The sequence below is a fragment of the Lolium perenne genome, chromosome 6 (genome assembly GCF_019359855.2).
Source record: "Lolium perenne isolate Kyuss_39 chromosome 6, Kyuss_2.0, whole genome shotgun sequence".
NCBI lineage: Eukaryota > Viridiplantae > Streptophyta > Magnoliopsida > Poales > Poaceae > Lolium > Lolium perenne.
In genome coordinates, this window is record NC_067249.2 from 60,670,544 (window position 1) to 60,687,963 (window position 17,420).

At 43.4% G+C, this 17,420-nt stretch overlaps 1 long non-coding RNA gene across 3 annotated transcripts; it reads right to left on the reverse strand.

Moving 5' to 3' along the window:
- Positions 1-10,640: 10,640 nt before the first annotated feature.
- Positions 10,641-17,194, reverse strand: LOC127308120 (uncharacterized). Of its 3 annotated transcripts, XR_007856281.2 has the most exons (5): positions 16,123-17,193; positions 15,894-16,023; positions 14,758-15,493; positions 11,778-14,678; positions 10,641-11,368 (listed from the first exon to the last, which is right to left on the reverse strand). It is a non-coding gene; the product is annotated as an uncharacterized lncRNA (long non-coding RNA). The 3 variants fall into 3 exon arrangements; XR_007856282.2 differs by having other exon boundaries at positions 11,778-15,503; positions 16,123-17,194; XR_007856280.2 differs by having other exon boundaries at positions 11,778-15,493.
- Between the last annotated feature and the right edge of the window lie 226 nt (positions 17,195-17,420).

Sequence of the window (17,420 nt, forward strand, 5' to 3'; positions counted from 1 at the left end):
CAGAAAATAGTCTTGATAACCCACAAGTATAGGGGATCGCAACAGTCTTCGCGGGAAGTAAAACCCAATTTATTGATTCGACACAAGGGGAGACAAAGAATACTTGAAAGCCTTAACAGCGGAGTTGTCAATTCAGCTGCACCTGGAAACAGACTTGCTCGCAAGAGTTTATCAGTAGTAACAGTTTATAGCAGTAGCAATAGTGAAATAACAGCAACAGAGTAACAGAGACAGCAGTAGTGATTATAGTAAACAACAGGATTAAAATACTGTAGGCACAGGGATGGATGACGGGCGTTGCATGGATGAGAGAAACTCATGTAACAATCAAAGCAGGGCATTTGCAGATAATAATAAAACGGTGTCCAAGTACAAAGCAATCCATAGGCATGTGTTCCGTATATAGTCGTACATGCTCGCAATGAGAAACTTGCACAACATCTTTTATCCTACCAGCCGGTGGCAGCCGGGCCTCTAGGGAATCTACTGGATATTAAGGTACTCCTTTTAATAGAGTACCGGAGCAAAGCATTAACACTCTGTGAACACATGTGATCCTCACGTCACCGCCATCCCCTCCGGTTGTCCCGATTTCTGTCACTTCGGGGCCTTTGGTTCCGGACAGCGACATGTGTATACAACTTGCAGGTAAGATCATAAAACAATGCATATCATGATGAAATAATAACATGTTCAGATCTGAGATCATGGGACTCGGGCCCTAGTGACAAGCATTAAGCATAACAAGTTGCAACAATATCATCAAAGTACCAATTACGGACACTAGGCACTATGCCCTAACAATCTTATGCTATTACATGACCAATCTCATCCAATCCCTACCATCCCCTTCAGCCTACAGCGGGGGAATTACTCACACATGGATGGGGGAAACATTGCTGGTCGATGGAGAGGCGTTGGTGGTGATGGCGGCGATGATCTCCTCCAATTCCCCGTCCCGGCGGAGTGCCAGAACAGAGACTTCTGGTCCCCGAGACGGAGTTTCGCGATGTGGCGGCGTTCTGGAGGGTTTCTGGCGACTTCGACTTCTCCCCGTGCGTTTTTAGGTCGAAGGCGTTAAGTAGTCCAAAGGAGGGCGTCGGAGGCCGGCCGAGGGGGCCACACGCTAGGGCCGCGCGCCCCCTCCTGGGCCGCGCCGCCCTAGGGTGTGGGGCCCTCGGGCCTCCTCCCGACTTGCCCTTCTGGCTCCGTAAGTCTTCTGGAAAAACATGAACTTTCGCATAAATTCCGAGAATTTTCCTGAAAGTTGGATTTCTACACAAAAACGAGACACCAGAATAGTTCTGCTGAAAACAGCGTTAGTCCGTGTTAGTTGCATCCAAAATACACAAATTAGAGGCAAAACAATAGCAAAAGTGTTCGGGAAAGTAGATACGTTTTGGACGTATCAAGGCGCCCTTGTCCAATATACTAAACAATCCAGAAGCTACGGGTCGTGTCTCCCTTTGGGGAATAGAGCTTTCCCCTCGGGACATCACGTATGAAAAAAGAAAAGCAATAAAGTCGCAGATCCTACCAGACTTCATCGCAGAGTGGATGGAATTGCAAAATACAGGACCACCGGATTTATCGAGAACTTGGACTATGAACTTCGACGGGTCCAAGAGACTGGAAGGAGCTGGAGCAGGCGTGATACTAATATCACCTGAAGGTGACAAGCTGAAGTATGTCTTGAGGATGACGTTCCCAAACGCATCTAACAACGAGGCAGAATATGAAGCTCTCATACAAAGATGGCGAAGGCTTGTGGCGCAACTCGACTAAAAATCTTCGGTGACTCGCAGTTAGTGGCTCAGCAAGTCATGAATCAATGTGATGCAGTCAACGATAGTATGATAGCATACAAGGAAGTATACAACGAGCTCGAGAAGTTGTTTGATGGATGCGAAGTAAATCACATCAGCAGACTGAGCAATGATGAAGCCGATGTTCTCGCAAACATCGGGTCGCAATGTCTCGCAATTCCACCAGGAGTATTTTGGGAAGAGATAGCTGAGAGATCTACGAAGTCGAAGAAACCAAAGAAGAAGGAAAAGAAACCCTCGGGGGCTACAAAAGAGGTACAAGAAAAAGAAGAGGAACAGGACCTGGTTATGATGGTGCAAATACCTTGGATGCAGGTGTACATATCATACATTCTAAGGAAAGAGATACCCGACTATCCAGTTGAAGCAAGGCGAGTTATTAGACGATCTAAAGCATTTACTATAGTCAAAAGGGAGTTATACAAACGAAGTATTTTGGGAGTGCTACAAAGGTGCGTCACACCCGAAGAAGGAAGGATGATCTTGAAGGACGTATACGAAGGAATCTGTGGTCATCACGCAAGCAGTCGAGCTATAGCAGCCAAGGTTTTCAGAGCAGGGTTTTATTGGCTAACAGCAATCGAAGATGCGAAAGAAATAGTTCGTACTTGTGACGCGTGCCAGAGATTTGTGGCAAAACCTCACTCTCCGGCAACAGAGCTGATGCCAATACCGTTGTCTTGGCCCTTCGCTCAGTGGGGTCTCGACATGGTGGGAAAACTACACAAAGCTTCGCCAGGAGGATACGAGTATATGCTCGTCGCTGTCGACAAATTTACAAAATGGATAGAAGCAAAGCCGATAAATTCACCGGACGGAGCGTCTGCCATCAAATTCGTAAAAAGTATCATCTTCAGGTTTGGGGTACCTCACAACATCGTAACAGACAATGGTAGTAACTTCACATCCAATGAATTCAAGGACTATTGTGCAGAAGTAGGCATCAAACTACACTTTGCATCGGTTGCGCACCCGCAAACCAATGGCCAAGTCGAGAAAGCCAACGGCATCATCTGCAATGGCATCAAGAAGCGCTTATTAGCACCACTGGAAAAAGCTCGACACACTTGGCCAGAGGGGTTGCCCAGTGTGTTATGGAGTATACGAACAACGCCAAATACAGCGACACAAGAAACTCTGTTTTTCCTGGTCCATGGAGCTGAAGCAGTACTACCAATCGAAATAGAGCACGATTCTCCACGAGTCACGGAATACGATGAAGAAACTTCGAGGAAAGCACTGGAGGATGATGTCGATGCACTTGATGAAACTCGAGATGAAGTGTTATCACGGGTCACCAAGTATCAGCAGGATTTGAAGAACTACCACAGTCGACGTTTGCGACCAAGATCCTTCCAGGTGGGAGACTTAGTTCTTCGGCTCACGCAAAAAAGTCATGAGAAATTCGAGTCGCCATGGCTTGGCCCTTACATCGTCACAGAAGTAATCGAAGGAGGAGCGTACAGGATAAAAGACAAGAAGACCGGGGTTCCCGAGAAAAACCCCTGGAACGTGGCGCAACTCAGGCGGTTCTACGCCTAGAGTCGAAATATAGATCCTCCTTTGTAAAAATACAATGTACTGAAACGCCCGCGAGCTTTCAGACGCAGTCTTTTCCTTTTCAGGGCACCGAGTGGGGCTGGAAAGGTTTTTAATGAGGAGGGCTCGCGGTGCTGCAATATAGTAAAGATATTGATGACATACATCTTTTTCTTCGACACGCTCGGGGGCTCAAACCCGACAAATTATAATATAGTTCTCCAAAAAGTACAAAAAGATAGTTCTGCCTTGGTATAAAATACCTCGCAAGACAATAAAGATACAAAATAGTGATCAACAAAAAAGCTCGGGGGCTAGTACCCGCAAACACAATATAGAAAATTTTCGCCTTGGTTGAACCTCGCAAGTACAATACAGAAAATCGCCACCGAAACACTCGGGGGCTAAAAAATATATATATATGACTTTGTTCTGCAATATAGCTACAGTTCTTTTCGACAAAGAAAGTTATCTACTGAAGAAATATAATTAGTCGTGCTTCAATATATCGTCAAGCGTGACTTTTGCTTCTTCGGGAGCGGCGCCCAGAAAATCGGCATAGTGGCCATCTGCAAAAAATTCAGCATCCATCCGAAGAAGATCACCAATTATTTCCTCGGCCACAGGCGTAACTTTTGCATCAATTCTATCGACACCCGCCTTTCGTCGCTTCAGCTTATCATGAAATTTCTCTACAACCTTGGTCATGTCAAGTTTCGAGTGGCATATCTGAAGCATGATAAGACCAAACATGGCGACAGCTACTAGTTGAGCTCTCACAAAACCGTGGATTTTGTGTGAGTCCTCAAATTTTTCCATCAGCTCAGGAAGGGTCTTAGGCTGAACATTTCGAGGAAACATGGAGTTGTAAATCATGGACAAGGTCTTGGTACAGAAGTCAAGGAATTCACGAACTTGGCAGGCTCGATCTTGAAATCTGACGATCTGTCGGGTGCGTTCAGGGGTAGCCCAAAAAAGGACGCCATGTTCAAGTGCAAGGTTAATAAGATAATTGGATCTTGTGTCAACCCGTTGATCTTCAGCATCAGCGTCTAGAAAGGGACCTACTTGGTGACAGCATACGAGTTAAAAATAGGAAGCAAGCAAAGGAAAAGGAGAAGGATAAGGTTGAGAGACATACCCGCCATATCTTGACTTGCCTCAATCATCAAATCAAGCATGCAGTTCTCTCGAGAGGCAGCTTGCGTAGCCTCAACAACTGCAGTTTCTTTCAATGCCATGGCTTCTTGAGCTTGTTGAATAGCAAGTTTTTCCTTTTCAGAGGATTTTCGAGATTGCTCCATTATTATGATAGCCTGTTTTTTCATCGACTGCAACTGTTGACGAAGTTCGTTCAAATCTTCAGTATGTGCAGTACTCGAAGAACTTTTGATAAACTCGCCAGCAGAGGGTTTTTTCGAGCAAGGCGCAGAAGGCAAGACAGTTGGCGGGGGCATCACGGTATAGTTGTCAAAAAATAACTGGAAAAGAAAAAACTTCGGTATCAATAACTTTGGCAAGATAGTTTTTTCATTGATAAGATCAGATATTTACAATAGCCATTACAAGGAGAGTTCCTAATGAACAAGTGGTAAAGTTGTCGCCAAAACTATCATGGCGACAACATCAAAAGAAGGACAGCAGAACAAAAAAGAAAAGTGGTCTACTTGACCTCCGGCTTCGACGAACTTGGAGCTGGAGTTGGCTTGAATCCAAGGAAGGCAAGGATTTTCTTCGAGTTCGGCTTAGCAGCCTTAATCAAAGATTGCCATGTCTTCATCTCCATCTTCGGCACGTCGCCAACCTTGGCCCATTCGACGTTTTGCTGGCTGCTAGCAACCAAGGCAATGGTGCCTTCAACACCAACCTTCAAGCCTTCTTGTCGAAGATTGTGTCCAAGATCTTCTTCAACGTTGAAGCACTTGGCCAGTTCAGCGAAAGTCTTGGGTTCTTCTTTCTTCGAGAAGAAATATGGAAAAAGCTTCGCAAGGCCCGAGTCAGCATCATCAATGCCTTGGCGTGCTTCATCTCCATGAATCTCGAGGAGGGAGAGCGCGTCGAGAAGATGATCACCTTCAGGGAGTTCTAGTTCGTACTCTTGACGCGTCCTCCCTGGTGATGGAAAAATAGCTTGTCAAAAAAGGCACGTTAAGGACAGGATGGTACTCGAAGAACAAAGAAACAGTTATAGCACTCACTGACAAAACGTCGACTCTGCGACTCTAGTCGAGAGATAATTACTTTCTCTCGGGTGGTCTGTTGAGTAATGTTGTTACTCAGAGAGGTCTCTGCGTCGTGAAGTCTTTTTCGAAGATCTTCAACAACGGCGGCGCTGGATTCAGCCTTCTTGCGAGCCTTTTCGCTTTGCTCCAATTTCAGAGCAAGAGCGTCAGCACGTTTGTTGGCTTCCGCAAGGTCAGCTGCAAAAACAATCGACAGTAACAGTTGTCATGACAAAAATTATGATGAAGAACATTCAATCAAGCGAAAAATAGCAAGATAGTACCTTTAAGTTTGTTCGAAAGATCACGGTACCCGACGAATTGGGTACCGAGACGGAAAAATTTCTTCATCAAAGGCTGGAGAGATCCAAAGAAAGAAAAATAAAATATAGTGTGGAAAAAGTTCGACATCAGCAAGCAAAAAAGAGGTAACACAAAAGAACAAAGGGAAAACTTACATCATTCAATGAAGGAGTCGTGAAACCACCAGTTAATTGAGTGGATTCTTCGACTGGCTCAACCCTAGCTCTTTTTGGTGAAGAGGCACGGGGGCTCAGGACTGGAGCAGTAAGCTCGGTGTCTTGTCGAGGAGTCGAGGTTTCGTCTCCATCAGGTTGAGCCTCCGAGATAACCAAAGTACGAGACGTGCTCGTTCGAGCAGTCACGTCAATGGGGGGATTTTCCTCCTCTTCATCACTGCAAAAAATAGGTTACAGTATAAAGAGACAATATAGATAAAAATTTCGAGAGCAAAAAAGTGACAAGAAAAACTTACGAGCTGATAAGGGCAGCTTCATAAGGGTTTAAAGTTGTCCTTTCTTCAGTAGGAGCAACTTCTTCGGCATGAGATGTGCCGGCTTTGGATGTGCCAGTGTCGACAACTTCAAGCCTCTTTCTTTTGTTCCTTGGGGAAACAGCGGAAGGAAGAGAATGTGTCGACTCGCTGGCGTCAGATTCATCTTCTTTTTCAGAGGAAGCCGCAGATTTATGAGAACCTACGACTTCACTCTCAGGGTGAGAAGTTGCCTGGTTGTCGTCAGTGACAACAGCCTGTTCTTCGACTTCTCCATCTTCAGGAAGAGGAGGAAGAGAAGCTAGGATTGGATGGTTCTATAGAAAAATATCGACAAGAGAAATTATGGAGGGGTGTTAGTAAAAAAAAAGCAGCCGACAAAACAGAAAAATTCCGGGAAGACAAAAAAGTCGAGAGGACAAAATACAAGAGGAAAAAGTACCTAGGGGAGAGGATTGGTGGCGCTATATGGCTCCACGCGGCAAGAGGATGGAATAGGATCCTTCTTGCTGAGCGACGAAATTCTTCGAATAAGCTTCTCCAAGTCCTTTACAGAAAGGTCTTTGGAGAGCCTGTTAGCATCTTTTTCGCCAGCATAAGTCCAGAGGGGATTTTTGCGAGCCTACAGAGGCTGCACTCTAATCCTAAGGAAATAAGTCGTGATCTGGATGCCCGAAAATTCCTTGCCACGGGTGTTCTGAAGCTCATGGATACGGGACATCAGGGCCTCTGTCGCCATTTTTTCTTCTTCGGTAGCTTCAGCGTCCCAGGAACGACGGTGAAGAATCTTGGCGCTTCCATCAAAAGGAGCTATGTTGTGCTCGACGGAATTGGCGCTTTCTTCGTGCACATAGAGCCATCTTTTGCGCCACCCTTGGACGGAGTCGGGGAATTTGACGTCAAAATACTCGACGTCAGAGCGAACGCAGATAACAACACCGCCTATATTGTAAGCAGTGTTGTGGGAGCCATTGCGGCGGAGGCAGAAGATGCGCTTCCACAGAGCCCAGTTAGGAGGGTCTTCGAGGAAGCACTCGCAGAGGGTGATGAAAATAGCGACATGGAGGATGGAGTTGGGGGTTAGCTGATGCAGCTGCACCCCATAGACAAAGAGGAGGCCGCGGAGGAAATCATGAATGGGGGTGGAGAGACCGCGGATGAGATGGTCGACGAAACTAACCCGATACTCGATTGGAGGAGAGGGGTGATACGTCTCAAACGTATCTATAATTTCTTATGTTCCATGCTACTTTTATGATGATACTCACATGTTTTATACACATTATATGTCATTATTATGCATTTTCCGGCACTAACCTATTAACGAGATGCCGAAGAGCCAGTTGCTGTTTTCTGCTGTTTTTGGTTTCAGAAATCCTAGTAAGGAAATATTCTCGGAATTGGACGAAATCAAAGCCCAGGTTCCTATTTTCAGACGAAGCTTCCAGAAGTCCGAGGGAGAGACGAAGTGGGGCCACGAGGTGGCCACACACCAGGGCGGCGCGGCCCAGGACCTGGCCGCGCCGGCCTATGGTGTGGGCCCCTCGTGACGCCCCTTGACCTGCCCTTCCGCCTACAAATAGCCTTCGTCGCGAAACCCCCAGTACCGAGAGCCACGATACGAGAAAACATACTGAGACGCCGCCGTCGCCAATCCCATCTCGGGGGATTCAGGAGATCGCCTCCGGCACCCTGCCGGAGAGGGGAATCATCTCCCGGAGGACTCTACACCGCCATGGTCGCCTCCGGATTGATGTGTGAGTAGTTCACCCCTGGACTATGGGTCCATAGCAGTAGCTAGATGGTTGTCTTCTCCTCATTGTGCTATCATTGTCTGATCTTGTGAGCTGCCTATCATGATCAAGATCATCTATTTGTAAAGCTACATGTGCGTTTGTTGGGATCCGATGAATAGAGAATACTATGTTATGTTGATTATCAATCTATTGTCTATGTGTTGTTTATGATCTTGCATGCTCTCCGTTACTAGTAGATGCTTTGGCCAAGTTAATGCTTGTAACTCCAAGAGGGAGTATTTATGCTCGATAGTGGGTTCATGTCTCCGTGAATCTGGGGGAGTGGCAAGAACCCCTAAGGTTATGGATGTGCTGTTGCCACTAGGGATAAAACATTGATGCTATGTTCGAGGATATAGTTATTGATTACATTACGCACCATACTTAATGCAATTGTCTGTTGCTTGCAACTTAATACCGGAAGGGGTTCGGATGATAACCTGAAAGTGGACTTTTTAGGCATAGATGCATGCTGGATAGCGGTCTATGTACTTTTTCGTAATGCCCAATTAAATCTCACAATACTCATCATGTCATGTATGTGCATTGTCATGCCCTCTCTATTTGTCAATTGTCCAACTGTAATTTGTTTACCCAATATGCTATTTCTTATGGGAGAGACACCTCTAGTGAACTGTGGACCCCGGTCCATTCTATTACATCGAATACAATCTACTGCAATACTGTTTCTACTGTTTTCTGCAAACAATCATCATCCACACTATACATTTAATCCTTTGTTACAGCAAGCCGGTGAGATTGACAACCTCACTGTTTCGTTGGGGCAAAGTACTTTGGTTGTGTTGTGCAGGTTCCACGTTGGCGCCGGAATCCCTGGTGTTGCGCCGCACTACATCTCGCCGCCATCAACCTTCAACGTGCTTCTTGGCTCCTACTGGTTCGATAAACCTTGGTTTCTTACTGAGGGAAAACCTGCTGCTATACGACATCATACCTTCCTCTTGGGGTTCCCAACGAACGTGTGAGTTACACGCCATCAAGCAGTTTTTCTGGCGCCGTTGCCGGGGAGATCAAGACACGCTGCAAGGGGAGTCTTCACAATCCAACCTCTTTACTTTGTTTTTGTCTTGCTTTATTTTATTTACTACTTTGTTTGCTGCATTATATCAAAACACAAAAAATTAGTTGCTAGTTTTACTTTATTTACTGTCTTGCACTCTATATCAAAAACACAAAAAATTTAGTTACTTGCATTTACTTTTATCTAGTTTATTTTATTTACTGTTGCTAAAATGGGTACTCCTGAAAATACTAAGTTGTGTGACTTCACAACCACAAATAATAATGATTTCTTATGCACACCTATTGCTCCACCTGCTACCACAGCAGAATTCTTTGAAATTAAACCTGCTTTACTGAATCTTGTTATGAGAGAGCAATTTTCTGGTGTTAGTTCTGATGATGCTGCTGTCCATCTCAATAATTTTGTTGAACTTTGTGAAATGAAAAAGTATAAAGATGTAGATGGTGACATAATAAAATTAAAATTGTTCCCCTTCTCATTAAGAGGAAGAGCTAAAGATTGGTTGCTATCCCTGCCTAAGAATAGTATTGATTCATGGACTAAATGCAAGGATGCTTTTATTGGTAGATATTATCCCCCTGCTAAAATTATATCTTTGAGGAGTAGCATAATGAATTTTAAACAATTGGATACTGAGCATGTTGCACAAGCATGGGAAAGAATGAAATCTTTGGTTAAAAATTGCCCAACCCATGGACTGACTACTTGGATGATCATCCAAACCTTTTATGCAGGACTGAATTTTTCTTCGCGGAACCTATTGGATTCAGCTGCTGGAGGTACCTTTATGTCCATCACTCTTGGTGAAGCAACAAAGCTTCTTGATAATATGATGATTAATTACTCTGAATAGCACACGGAAAGAGCTCCACAAGGTAAGAAGGTAAATTCTGCCGAAGAAACCTCTTCCTTGAGTGATAAGATTGATGCTATTATGTCTATGCTTGTTAATGATAGGACAAATATTGATCCTAATAATGTTCCGTTAGCTTCATTGGTTGCACAAGAAGAACATGTTGATGTAAACTACATTAAAAATAATAATTTCAACAACAATGCTTACCGGAACAATTCTAGTAACAACTATAGGCCATATCCTTATAATAATGGCAACGGCTATGGTAATTCTTATGGGAATTCTTACAACAATAATAGGAATACACCCCCTGGACTTGAAGCCATGCTTAAAGAATTTATTAGTACACAAACTGCTTTTAACAAATCTGTTGAAGAAAAGCTTGGGAAAATTGATATACTTGCTTCTAAAGTTGATAGTCTTGCTGCTGATGTTGATCTTTTGAAATTGAAAGTTACTAGCAATGATCGGCGCGGCGTGCCTTACTGATGGAAGTATGCGCAATAACATGAATACATCTTTTTTTTGAAAGAAAACATGAATACATCATATAGACTGTAATATGTATAATAAACTGAATCAACTAAAACCTCGAGTGGGTTAGTAAATACTCATGGGCTTCTACTATGTGGATAGTGCGTTTAGCGGAGGAGCTGGTGGCATGGACCCTGTATTCCTGTAGGGTAAGTTCTGCTTGTTCTTGCTCTTTTCGCTAAATAAGATCTCCTTGTTCGTCACATATGGCTCCTCTCGACCCTGCTACGCCCGTTGTTGGCCAGAGAAGATATGGACATACAGCATCCCCTTCAATTCCTGGGCTCCTCCTTTTCGATGTATATATGGCGTCCTTGGAGATGCTGCTGACGTGTATACACGTTGGCCAGTGTAATTAGTCCAATGAAGAATATTAGATTTTTCTAATGCTGATCTCACCGTGTCAGCAGATGCAAATAAAGATACCATGCAATAGAGTTTGCAAAATACATAACGCAATGCACATTCAGCAGCTAGAGTCCAAATGAGATGCACAACTATGGAAAAATACACCGGGACTCAATATGAAATCGTTGCTTATTTAGCCCATCCAAAATTCAATAACACTTGGAATGTTATGAGCCATTCCCATATGAGATAACCCTCGGGCTCATTTTAAGAGTCATTCCCATAACCCTGATGTTCCATATAGTCTTGCGATTTCTGATTTCCATTTCTTGCTTCACCTGATCTATGAGGACCCTTCCGAGCAGCTCGTTTGAAACAGTTCATGAAAACCACTTGATCATCTGAACTTCTGGAAAAGAACACTCTTAGAAAAACTAAGATACACAGTGGAATAATATTAATGAGAATGTCTTTTTAAGGAAAATACATGTATGAACCTAATAAATAGAAAATAATCGATGGTGAGATCATAAGCATGCATACGTTGGGCAGAACAACTATAACCCATTCAAATAATACTTCTCCAAGAAGAAGAGGTAGCATATGTAAGCAAATGGTGCAACTATAACCTATTCAAATAACATTTTTCCAAGAAGAACAGGTAGCATATGTAAGCAAATGGTGCTGGACCCAACATAATAGCCATGAGCCACTATAGCTTGGTCTCGCAACAGAAATTACTCCACCTCTAGAGGTGATATAACCAAAGGGAATAAAGAATTCAGTGTACATATGAATGAGAAAATCGTTTTTCTTACATAAGTTGGCCAGCGTCCATATGAGCCTCTCTCTGCAGTGCCATCCTACCAGGACATAGCAACATAGTGAGGCAAGTTAAAGATGTCTTGAAATACACAAATTTCTAAACCAAAACATTGGCAGACATTCTGAAGCAAATGGCAAATCTCCTTAGGCCTCGTTTGGCAAAAGTGTATCTAAGAGTATTTCAGAGTAATTTTCCAAGTGTTTTGGGTGAAAACACTCTTGTCACCCAAAACACTCTGTTACACCACAACCCTCTCCCTCACAAATACTCTTCGTTGATTCATGTGTTTGGCAAGCAGGGAAAATTATTCCACATAGAAGGGTAGAGCTAAGCCCGCAGTAACAACAAATTTCTCAAGTTCTTGTACAGTATGTCGTGTATCTTCCTAGGATAAAAAATTGTTAATGCTAACGACTTGTAAAGTCTGAAAACAACCAAGTAAATAAATCAGCTAGCAATGTATGAGGACAAGAACCATCCAACACCTTGACCATATACGCATCAACCAGCCAAAGAATCAGAAATAGAGTAGTCCAGAATAAGATCTAGGAATCGATCAAACTAATGCATCAGACAAGTAATCAAACACCAATCAACAGAAGGAGGAAGGAGCGGCCTGCTTGAACTTGGACTGAGTACAGCTAAATAGTTTGTGAGGAACGTCAAGCGTTAACGCTTTGCTACGTCGCCAGTGCCGCGTCCAACGCGTTGAGGAGAGAAAAAAACGCGAGGTGCCACAAGCGTTTCATATACACTTCTACCCGACGGGTTTTGTGGGGTTTTCAGAGTTTCAGCCCACCTAAAACCGGGCTGCCAAACGGCTCGGAGCGTGTGTCTGGGTGTATTTGGTTCGGCTGGGAATATACACTGAATTCCACCTGAAAACCGGCCTTCCAAACAAGGCCTTAGGTGAGATGACATACTCATATTGGTAGATGGTCGATTGCGTCAACTGAGAAATAACCGACTATTAGGTATCCATGTTTTAACATGTGAACTCCATGCATTGATTGCTGGAAATAACCGACTATTTTTCAGGGAACTATCTCTGGAAAGTACTGATCGGTAATCGTCAGCTAACTATCCCAAATGATAATGGCATCATTTACAAAATCCAACAATTATGGGAATTAAAAAATGACAACAATGCAGAACAGTCAAGTGAAAGCAAGAAGACAGCAGATGTGTGAAAGTGATGTATTTATGGGAACATATGCCATTATCGTCACTGAAATACCGAAGAGTAATACCACTCTATGTTGCACCCAAAGGTAGAGAGAGTACCCATAAATATGAGACACAGTGGCACTGGGAGAGCTGAACTTGTAAATCAGTAATACAGTATGCGGATTTAAGAGGGAAAAGAGCATTCGATTAGGCATTCATGATGCAAGTGGATTACATGCTAAAATATTGGTCAGAATTAAGGAGTAATTCTACTCTTAAGATAAATGAACAAACATAGTCTGTATATTGCAGAGAGAGCATATGTTCTATCAAATGAAAGAGCGAAATTCAGCAGAGCAAATCTGCAGTGAACAAAACTAAAGACCGAATTAAAAGAAGCTCTTGTCTGTATCTCTGATAATTTCACCCTCAACTACTCTCTGAAGCATATATAATAACTGAAGTTTGACCTGGCAGCCATGCTCCTTAATGTTGTATGGAGCAGTCCCATTGAAAATATGATTCTAAGCAGAAAGTTAAGATATACCCATCAGAACTATCGATAGGTTCTGGTCGTTATCCTTAGGTACACTCAATTCACTGATTATTGCCTGCAAAACACATGAGATGTAGTGAATAGGCACCTGCCCAAGAATATATGGCGCTTCGATCCAATGGGTGGATCTTGTTGAGCCATAGTTTCAATTTACTACCTGTCAGGCTAGGACATCAAATTCCTGGTAACTGCATGCTTGAAATAAATTTCTAAGAATATATATCATTTAGAACACTTACTTCGGCATGGTGCCTCTATGGTCCTAAATGTTTGAGGAAAATATTATTAAGCCATAGTTTCATCAATTATTGGTCAGGCTACAAAACCAAATTCCTAGCTCATAACTATATGTTTGAAGTAAATTTCTGAGAAATGGTAAAGAAAGAAGAAATTTAGAAGGTGAAGTGTTCGGAAAGTTTACCTGCTTTTATATTGGCCAGGATCTAATCATCATGTTATAGAACAACTTTTATATTTCCCACACTCGTCAGATCATCAACCAGTTAATGATCATAGCGCAGAATTCTTACACAAGGCACAATGCATTTATACCAACAACCGGTTTAAATTATTTCAGAACACATGCACATATGACATTATCTCGGCCAAACTGAAGTAATAAATGCAAGAGCAATTGTGCTAGGTGTCCAAACAGTTTGAAAAATAATTAAATATTTTTTAATCATGACTTTGCAAGTACACTATAAACTGAATTACTACAAGACAACGTAAATACAATTTAGAGATCTAAAAAAAGGACTGGGTTCTTAGTAGTAGCACGCAAGTGATAAATTTCTATGCCTAGGTGTTCTCTGTGTGGTGTTCATAGCTAGAGTTTAATATCGGAAAATTAAGAACAAAAAATCCACTTGCCACAACGAAGGTGATAATATGCTTTCTTCATGCGTGCTTGACAATTCAGAGAGAACTTACATTTTTTTCGCAAGATAAGTAAACATAGTTCTATAGACTATGCTGACAATATTTAATTACAGAAAAAATGAGACAAATAACAAAGAGCATAACAAATTTGAGGGGAGATAAAAAAAAATGTTCCTGGACTATACATTATGAGTGCGCAACTTATGTATTAAAATACCATTGCCATTTTTTCCCATATTTCTTGTTCTTCCCTTCCTTTGCAGTGCCTTTGGAATGCCAACATAATACCTTCATCATACCATAGGAAATTAGAAAAAAACAACATGATCAGAAGGAGCGCGTGTAAATTCAAATGAAAAAAATTGACCTCTCTGCAATACCATGCCACCACCACTGGCTTCCTTGCGGAGAACTATATGCACAAAACTCACATGCTGCAATGCAATCTACACTTTTCTTGTGTTACTTGACCCCACATGGATTTGGAAGGTGGGGAGAATGAAATTTATAGAAACTTCCAAACAAAATATGGAAATCTTGCGGCCACTGTAGCTCCTTCTCAATGCTTCTGGTAACCTATTATGGATGATAACCACTAAAAGTCAAGATTGCCAGTTTTCGAGAAGTAAAATATCAAGTAAAGTATGTCATGAATCAACAGTGGCCTAGGAGATGAATGAACAGTCTGCAACATTTATTTCTGCAGGGCAAAACGATGTACATGAATTATGAAAAAAATTAACCTTGAGTAATGGCCAATGAAAAGTTCATATCATATTTTTTAAAATTGATATATCTAGAGGTGATCTATCTAGCCTTCACTGTGATATCAATTAGCCTATGTTCGATGGAAAATATGTAACTTGTCTTGAAATAAAGCAAATGTAAACAGAAAATCTGTAGCAGAAATGGCTAGCTGCAAAGAAAGCTAGAAATTGGACTTGCCTATGACACGGCAATAACAATGATATGAATGTTCTTGATGGACACATGCTTTCCGACAGATCCTTCCTCGACCGAGCCATGGAAATGTCACACCCGGCCGTCTTGAACCTGTTTGTGTGTGCTCCTTGGAACATATCATCGTTCCATGGCTCGAGAACCTGAAATCTCCTAGAATTAACAATTTTAATTGAGAGAAAGAACGACACAAAATCCATCACTTCATGGAACTACAGATCAATTCAACACAACTGAAACATATGTTCTGAAAGTTGAAATGATTTTCACCACATACTTTACTTATAAACAACAGCAGCTTGCAAGACTTTCATGCCATCTTTTTATGTGTGTAACTACTCCTTGTGCATATAATGTGTGATTATAGTTGTGTCTTTCAAATATAGTACTGAATTATCAATATTTGAGAAAATCCACTTAGGAGTTCAGCACCATTCACTACACTGTTTCCATTGTAGGATTCATCATTTGCAAAGTTCAGGTAAAAGTTCATCAGAAACGTGTACTAAGAGTTCAAGTAAGAAATGGGATAAGCTTAGCTACCTTCCCCAGATCCTCCAATTACGCAATGGTTCGATCTCTCTTGTCATTGCGTCCAATGCTGCCTTGAGCTTCCGATTCCCCTTCTCCATCTCGTGGTCATCACCAGCATGATCTTGCCGGCCATGATACTCTGCTATGTAAAACAGGTATTAAACAACACAAAAAAATTGCAAACTGGCAGTTCCTGATCTAGTCCACAATAATTTGCTGGATGGATGAGCCACTGTACCAGTGAGTTCGTCGACCAGGCAAGGCTACGCGTCTTTTATTCCCCCCTGTCGTCGCCGGTGGGGGATGCCTCCTCGCAGCCCTCCCATGCTCGCCAGCGACGGGGATCTCTCGTGGGAGCCCTACCACGACCGGCGCTCCCTCTTCTGTCCCGGAACACCCCCGGTATGCCCCGTCGCTGGACGCCGAGTTCGTGCGGTCGACCCGCGCAGTCTCCTCAACGCGCTCCTCGCCACCTTCCTCGTGTGCCGGAACTATGTAGTCGAGGCCGTCCATGTCGATCGCCTCCGCGCCGCTCCCAGCATATCCGACCGCCGCGCCACGCGGGCACGCGGCTCCAGGCACTCTTCACGCAAGGGTGGAAGCTGCTTGCCGCGGCCGTGGGCGGCTCGAACGCGGGCAGGGGCATCCTCCATCGCCGCCGGACGCGAAGGATCTCGGCAAGGGGAGCTCGCGGCCGAGGAGAGCTCGGGCAGGGAGCATCAAGGAGGGAGGAGGTCATGTGGGGGCGGGGAAGGCCGGTGGAAGTGCATATCCGCCACGGGTGATGGATGGCCGAGCCGGCGCTGATGTCTTGGTGTCGTTGAAGACACTCCCGGCTCCTTCCTCTCCACTGCTCTCCCCAGATGAAACGGCGGCGGCGGCTGCTCGCTGAAGTCGCCGGGAGGACCGTCTGTAGGAGACTGCGTACGAAGCCAATTTTAAGGGAAGAGAGACAGAAACCTAGGGTATCGTGCACCGATCAACAATCTCCACGGCACTGCACGTAGCAAATAAATCAGTTGTCGGCCACTAAAACCTAGCACGACCAGGTCTAGACCCACCACGAGTCTAGGACCAGAAACGACCAAACCTGAGATCTGTGGGACCAATCACCAGCCTCACAGCTAAAGCCACCCAAACAACGCAAAAGCAGATCACAGAATAGAAGAAAAACGTCCTGGAAAATTCCTATAAGGCACCAATACTGCACACACGAGAACCACTAGGTAAATGATCTACAAATTGGCATACGTGTCATCATGAGGTAAACTCAAAAAGAGGCCCAAAATTGTGAGAAAAAAGAAGTTGGTTGCCCTTTAATATAGTAGATATGCCTAATAGGGATAATGAAAATAAAATTGTTACTACAGCAAATGCCATCCAAGTTAGAATTAATGAGAATATAAGATTAATGGCTGAACTGCATGCTAGGTGGGAAAGAGAAGAAAATGAAAAACTAACTAAAGAGAATAATGTAGCTAAAGTTTGGACTATTACCACCACTAGTAATGCTAATGCTCCACATGTTGCTGCACC